Below are 8,044 nucleotides of genomic sequence, written 5' to 3'. Positions count from 1 at the left end.
TTGTGGGGTGAGTGAGAGTGGGGGGGACCCCCCCACACACTCCCCCCATGTTGCATAGCCCCTAGCGCAAACAGCAGCAGCAGGAGGCTGGTGCTCGGGACCAGCAGAGGTGCTGTCTCCCAGAGGTGCATGGTTTCAGCCAACACTCCATGTGGTGGCGAGGAGTATAACCCAGCTGGAGCTGCATGCGGCACGTGCAGCTCGCGGCACATGTGCAGCTCTCGGCACTCATGTGCCACTGGGGGAAACCCCGCAGATTGGAACCAGCTGCCTTCGCCACTTACTACCATGCAGGTCCCAAGACTCCACTGGAAGTGGAGGAGAGCCCTGACCCTTGCTTCCCAACTGAGTCCTGGGCAGGTTGGCCAGGCTGCGCTCCTTGCTACCACGTGCAGCACTGGCTGGTGCCACATGCCACCGGGCAGCAGTGCCTGTATGGCCCCCAAGCACCAGCCCCCTGCTGCTGCTGCTGGCAGTGGGATCTGTGCACCATGGGGGGGTCCCCTGCGCTTCTGCCCAGCTGCAACACCCCCTCTCCTCTCCGCACCCCCGCTGCTTCCCTACTTGGTACCCAGAGCAAGCAGGATGCCAAGGAAGCTAAGCAGGGCCCCCAGCTGCTGCAAAAGCTGTGTGCTGGCTGAGCCAGGACTTTCTGCCCACGAGGGTGGGGGCAAGGTGTGCAGGTTGGGCAGGGTACAATTAGTCAATTGCTTCCCACAGCCTGGATGAAATTGTCTGGTGGGCCGGATCTGGCCCATGGGCTGTATTTTGCCCACCCTTGCTCTACCTGTTGGTTTATGCCTAGTGTCACAAGGTATTCATGATGGCTTTGTTGGTTTGTGACTGAAATATTACAAGTTGAACAAAGATATAACTTTTATATGCCATCTAAGAGCTCTTATATATCCATTTAAGATATTTAGAATGTAGAACTAAGATAACATGTCACATCCCTTTCTTGGTACTCTTGCTAGCTTTGTGTGGTCATTTCACAGAAAATCTAATCATGACAGCACATCACTAAGCTCATTCTTCTAATCTTTAGAAACATGAACAAGAATTGAACTAATTAAAAAATAAATCATTTAAAACAAATTATAACCTTAGAATTTTTAAATAGTTCTGCTTTAGTAAAGAGCCTGTTCTTCCTCTGTCATTATTTAGGCTGACAAAAATAGGTAAATGGTTTGATGCAAGAAATAGAGCATTTCAAAGAAAATAGTTCAGCCTTATCATTTAAATTTTTCCTATGAAGGGCTTTGAAATATTAGGTCTGAACAATACTTTATGGTGTTTCTAGGTTGCTAGAACTCAAAGCATGTGGGAAACTTGTGAAAAATAAAATTTCGCAGATTCCTCAAGATTTTCACATTCAGGACCAGTTATTGGTCAAATCCTTATTACTAATAGTGCTGCAGATTTCAAATGCCAATGAGACTTTGAAATCAATTAGATTACCTGATGAGGCTAGAAAATTTTTCCTTATTGTGAATGACACTTTATAAAGAAGTACCTCAAAATGTTTCACAGTGAGTCATACCAAAATGACCATCCATTATAATGTAATGATGATGCAGTTGATAGAAACTAATAAGAAAGAATGATACTGCAGAATTCCCTTCCATGTTGCATTGAAAATTTACCCCACTTTGTACCAACTGCTTCTGGAAAACAAAAGGCATAATTTTAATGTATTTACAGAGTCTTTCTACAGTAATTTCCCGTAGATATTTCCCTAATTTTCCAACTGATTTTGTAAGATAGTATCCTGTATTTCTCAGAAGTCTGTGCTATGTAAAGCTATGGTATCCTGCTTCTAGAAGAGTCATAGTTTCCCATAAAATGACTAAGCTGTCTCACTCACTCTATAAATCTCTTCTGCAATAATCACATTTCAACATTCCTTGTGCAGGGTCTAATCCTGTTCCTACTGAGATTTCTGGTAAATCTCACAGTGCCTGCAATGGGAACAGGACTAGACCTTACAACTAGAGGTACAGAATAACGAAGGCATTATTTTGAATTACACATTTGCTATTAGAACATTTGTAATTCTCTTTGGTTTTTAGTTTAGTCCAAGGTAATTTGCACTGATGTCTTTCACTAATCTGACTAACTCAGTTTAGAGTGCCATAAACAAAGCAATAAAAATCAATGACTGTCACTAGGAACAGCCTGAAGTGAAATGTTCTGCTTCATAGCTGCTTGGTAGAGGAACATTCCAAAGAGAACTGGGATCATTAGCAGTGGGCACGTCGACCAGTTCATTAATGCGTCTTAGATACTGCGCATTTAATTTAGTACTTGCTTAATACAGTACTTATTAAATGAGCAGTGGCTAGAGTTACTGTGCACTGGCACATGGTTATTTTGTGATGCTTACTTCACATTAGCCTAATAACACTGCGCGGTAGGCCAACAGTTTTTAACCACCACACAACTCAGAGGTGTAGGAGGCGCACAGGGGTGCACATGCACCCCCCGAGAGCAAGTGCTCTCAGCTTAGGCAATGGGTAGTGGAGGCAGGCAGAACACTGGTGTGCCACCTCCGGAGAAGTGCCACTGGCATTTCCAGGCTCAGCATCTGGCTGTGGGGAGACCCCTGCCCAGCCCCGACACTGCTGTGGCCACCTGCGGACAGTCTCCGCTTGGTCTGCCCTTGCCACTGATGTCAGCATGGCCACCTGTGGGCGGTCCACTGACACGCCCCACCACTGCCTGCAGACAGTCACTTTGCCCCCCCAGCCTCAGGAGGCACATGTCACGTATGACGCTACTGCACAGTGTTATTAGGCTAACGCGCAGTAAGCATCTTGTGTAGACACTCTTGGTTGCATATATATGGTAGTCAGTATCAAAATTTGTTAATTAAAGCATACATGCATGTAATAACAATTATGTCGTAGTAATACTATGCTGGTACTATATGATTGCGTAGCATGGACCTGATCTTGTTCCTACTAGAAGTAATGACAAAGCTCCCACTGACTTCATTGAAAATGGAATTAGACCTATTGAATGGCTAATATCTCATGTTGTGAATTTGTAATATTTTACAAGAGGAAGGAGAAATAATCTTATAATGCCATCTGCCAGCTTTGAAGCTAAATGGAATGGACCATGTCAGTTATAGGGAGGGCTGTCTTTAAAGTGACTTTGCTGTTTATTTGTCTTATTCTGGCTTTCTGGTTGCTTAGTAACAAACAATTCTTTGTGCAAAACTGCAGTATGTGAAATTTTAACAGGTTGGTAAAACTTAAGCATCCAATTAATATACATTTGCTCTACACAGTATTTAAATGAAATGGCCACTTCCATTTTTTCCTTCTGCAGGCTGTGGTTTTAGAGAAGCAGGGAGAGATATGTATTTGTGAACAGAGATGAACAGTAAGTTTGAGGTATAGTACTTCTGAAATAAGTAGTTTGTCTTTTCAGATAGATAATATGGTAGTTGTAAACTTATAAAAGAAAATATACATTTGGTTTTTAATAAACCATACATAACCCACCCTCTTTAGTTAATAGGTGCACCCTGGGTAATTAATGTTTGTGAACAATTACATCTTTTCCAATTAAACCACCAAAACATTCAACGTCAAACATTTGACTTCAAACTTCCCAGGCAGTAAAGCAAAGAATGTTGAACAGGAGACCAGGTACACTCCACACTTAAATCCAGACTTTGAGAGCCCGGTGAGGAAATTCCCACAGAAATATGAACTTGAACCAGCTACTACAGCATCCTAAGTGGGGAGCAAGTTTCGGATCAATTAGAGTAAGCCCATTGGTATATGTAGATTCAGTGTCGAACTATGAAGTCTCATAACAGTGGAGCTATATGGCAGGCCCAAAGTGGTAATAAAGCTTCTCTGTTCCAGATACAAGTTCATAGGTAAAACTGATCAGGAATTTTCTGATGTGCCGATTTTTTTAACCAGAAAATTCCAGTGCATCAAAATTGAAATTTTTTTTCTTCCATGGAAAGGGAGGCCTTGGCAAATTTTCCCTTTCAAAACCTTTTTGGAAAATAGTTAAAAGTCACAAAAAATCCTTTTTTTGAAATTTCAGTTAAAAGGTGGATTTTTCATTGGTTCTAAAGGGACTTTTTTAATGTGTTTTTAATGTGTATACACTTTTTTAAAGTGTTTTTTTTTTTAAACCATTAAAAAAGGACAAAATGGAAGGGGAATGTTTCGGAATTACCAAACAAAACATTCTGATTGATCCAAGTGAAAGTTTTAGGTACTTAGTTCATTAACATTTTCCATATTTCAGCTTTTTGTGTCTCCGAGTTTGTCTTGTAAGACTATTTCCTATCCAGCTCTCCTCTACTCTACTTCCCCCAGGAACACAAAATTAAATCTGGCCCTAATATATATTGTATCCTTATCACATCTTCGTACCAAGACATTACTACTCCAGGTCTCCAGTCCCATGAACGAAGATGATGAATTAGCACATGATTCTGTACTAGATAACACCAGCTGCCTTTGAGATGGTATTGTCTAACTTACATGTGAATGTTGTGTTCTGTAGAGAATAGGGAAGGCTTCAAAGGGAGTGCTGCTTGCCAACCCCTTTCCATATGATGACATTTCTTCCAAAGGGAACCCTAGATCCCATCAGTATAAAGCATGGCTGCATCTCCCCACATGCTTAAATAACACGATTACTATTTCAAGCTTCTAAGTGGATATCTACACTTTATTTTCTAAACATAATAATGTTTTGGGTTGCTTTTATTAATGGAGATCCTGACAGAGTATTTGTACAGCTCGTTCACTATAGCTGCTGATGAATACAGAAGGAAAAACAAAGCCAGCTACTGACAAACAATATTAACTACTTTAATGTAAATTATTATTAGTTCTTGTCACTGTATATATGACACAGCATTAAACAACTCTTTTACTTGCGCAGGCATCTGAGCAATATTTTGTCTTCTATGTGTTTATGGCAGGCAGAATCTCTTAGATAGGGCATGACTATCCAGCAGCCCTCATTCAAGCAAGACTCTCATTGACTTCTGAGAGAATTTTGTGTGCAGGACCAGTCCTTACTTACTCTCCTACAGGTAGAGGATCTTGGGGTTTTCCTTTCCTTCATTGCAGATGCTTAGTTTTACCTTTCTGACTTCTTTCAGCACTTGTTGGCGAGGATGCTAACAGGCGGGCAAGTATTATCCTTGGGGGACTGTCACAATACATTGCAAGAAAAGTCAAAGTCTGATCAGTGGTGGGGGATGCCAAATCCATGAAACCATAGTGGAAAAATACTTAAATAGATCATGTTACTTCATGTGGCTTGCTTTAATTTGCAAGTACGCTGTTCTCAGCCATATCCTATATATATTTAAAAGACCTGTTGTCGCCCCTGTAGATACACTGCAGCAGCAAATAGAAGTGGGTACTGTGGGTCCTCTGATGTTCCTTCTAGAAAAGCAGCAAGAGCATAGCACTTCAGAGTTGCCTTAATAAAGCAATTAAGATACTTTCATGACTTCTTTCTCCAAACCAAGAGGAAGGTGGAAAAAATTACTGTTGTGTGACTAACTATTAGTGTCTAACTTCTCACAGTAGCCCCGGTAGTTTATACTTTAACTTGGCAGCTTTTAAGACTGACAGTGAAATTATTTCATCTGTTTACTATCACATCCGCACACCACATGCAAAAATCCTGAAAGCTCATAACTCATTGATATATTTTTTAAAATATAAATAGAATCTATGATTCCTGTGATAGCCATGATAAACAGCTCCCATTATCCCTGACTGGCAGAGTGGGTTTTGTCAAAGCATGCATGATTATTATTTGTCTGACTGCAGTGCCCACAAGCCCAAATAATGTCCCAAAACCACACTGTGAAGGCACTATATGAAACATGGTCCCCACACCAAACAGCTTACAGCTGAAATCTAAAGCAAGAGATACATAGTGAAGGACAGAGAAACGCTGGGTCAGTTCAATAGACTGTAGTCGTAGCATATCATCAACTTGAATCTTTTTCAAGTTCTTTATAAGCATCAAAGCAAAACAGAGTTTTAAGGAGGGATTTGAAGAAAGAAAACGAGGTAGTCATGGACATTTACAAGAAGCTCAAGCTAACTGAGCAGGAGCATAAGAGAAAGCATGAAAGTATTTGAAAATCTATGAAGTAGGTGATGGAATCAGGGGATGAAGTGGGTGCCACAGGCTAATTAGAGGTGTGAACTGGTATCTTAGTACATACAGAATGAGAGATGGTAGACAGGAGGGGATAGACTGTGAAGGACTCTGAAAATGAAGAACAGTAGCTCAAGTTTGATTGTGGGCTTTTTTCAAGCCTCTCGTCTTGTATATTTGCTTTGACCTCACATATTATTCTATTAGCCTGACACCAGACAAATCTTAAGCCCTATCTGTTCCAATTGAAGTCAATAATAAAACTTCAGTGGGAGCAGGAGCAGGCCTTTAGTCTCAGCCACCTCTTCTCAAATTGAGTAATGTTTTTCTTGTAAAGTAAAGATCCACTCAGGATGAGTAATGATGGTAGAATTGGGCTTTTAGCTATTCATGCAAGGTGCAGATATTGGAGCTTCCTCCTCTACAGACTTTACATAGAAAGGATTTTTTTGGTTGGCTGGTTTTTGGTTTTCTGATTTATATTGTTTTCCAGATCTTCCTCTTCAGCTTTCTAATCATTGTTGTTGTCAAATAAAATGTAAACTCTTGAAATTGTACATCCCTGAAAAATAAGAAAACAGACCTTCAGTCCAGCCTTGTGATGCGTCTCATCTTCACTCAGTGTTCCATAAAGGGTATTCATGATCATTCTCTCTGCCTTTTTAATGGTATTTTTTCCCTCAGGCTACAGCTTCATGTCAGTTAATCTGTCAAAAAGGTCTATTTGCAGATTAACAGGTGAAATTCATCCAGAGGGCCAGCTCTTTTGGGGTTCATGCATGGTGCATAGGTCTTGAACTGGGCTTTTGCATAGGAGGGAATTTGCCTTTTATAGTGCTGCAGCTAGACTGCCTCAATTTGTCATAAGAGCCCCAGGTAATTGTTCTCCTTAGCCAAGTCCTAGTTACCTATATGACAGCCCATGCATGTACAAGCTTCAGACTGAATGAGGCCACACAGATCACTCAACTGTCGCATTCGAGTCTTGATGCACACACTGGTTTGCAACTCTGTAAAATTAAGTTAACTCTCTAAACAGATATATCCCTATAGTTGTCTAAGAAGAATACAATTTGGTAGAATCACTGTTTTTAAAACTTCTATTGTTAATTCTAAAGTTTAATACTGACTTACAGTTATAGTGATTTGTTTAATGATGATCTGTTGGTCACATTTTGCACTTTTATTTAAATCATGTCGCATTAATTTATAATTTAAAAAAATAAAATACAATGTACTGCATTTAGCATTTTGTTCCCTTTTACTGGATCCCAGTCTGGATTTTTAGTGCTTCTAAAGGGAATAAAATAGTCATTTATGTCAAAGATGTAATGTTTAGTCTGAGAAATGAGGAATCCAACTATGTAGGTCTTTGTTTTCCTCCCGGGTATTATTTTGTACTTTATAAAAACAGCCCTATCTTCTAACAGTTCTCAGACTGTCATTTCTTATGTATGTCAACTTTTCCCCTCCAGAATGTGTCATACTTTGTCCAGGTCATTTATTCTGGGTGTTTTTACATGGTTGTAATTGTACTGTACATCTTGCAGCCCAGGGGATGATTAATACAGTCATTTAAGTCATATGTCTCTCTTAATAGCGTGCACAATAAGCACGCCTCAATTTTCAGGGAAGGAACTTTTCAGCCTTTGGCTTGGGATTTCACCTCTGTTTTCAGGATGCTTCATAGCGAGGCAGACATCTAGCATGGATGGGGTGAGGAAGCAGCAGATAGATTAAAAAATGAAAAGGCAGTGTAGAGGAAGACACCCTTTATGTGGAGTCCCCTTTTTGGCTTCGAATTTGGAGACCCTCTCTCTTCTATTTCTATGACCATACAGAGGTAGATCAAATACTTCCTCTCTTCCCTTTGAGGGAAGAT

At 40.4% G+C, this 8,044-nt stretch overlaps 1 protein-coding gene across 5 annotated transcripts in view; it reads left to right on the top strand.

The window, feature by feature from the left end:
• Nucleotides 1–5,003: 5,003 nt before the first annotated feature.
• The window catches only part of BEND6 (BEN domain containing 6), a 23,902-nt gene continuing 20,861 nt past the window's right edge, over nucleotides 5,004–8,044 (top strand). For all 5 annotated transcript variants that reach the window (XR_003094133.1, XM_025204490.1, XM_025204489.1 and 2 more), the window contains exon 1: nucleotides 5,004–5,074. The gene's annotated coding sequence lies outside the window, so the exon portion shown is untranslated. The remainder of the gene's footprint in view (nucleotides 5,075–8,044) is intronic.

Source organism: Alligator sinensis, unplaced genomic scaffold (assembly GCF_000455745.1).
Source record: "Alligator sinensis unplaced genomic scaffold, ASM45574v1 scaffold482_1, whole genome shotgun sequence".
NCBI classification, from domain to species: domain Eukaryota; kingdom Metazoa; phylum Chordata; order Crocodylia; family Alligatoridae; genus Alligator; species Alligator sinensis.
Note: the sequence above shows the minus strand (reverse complement) of the source record. Positions and strands in the feature narration are given on the sequence as shown.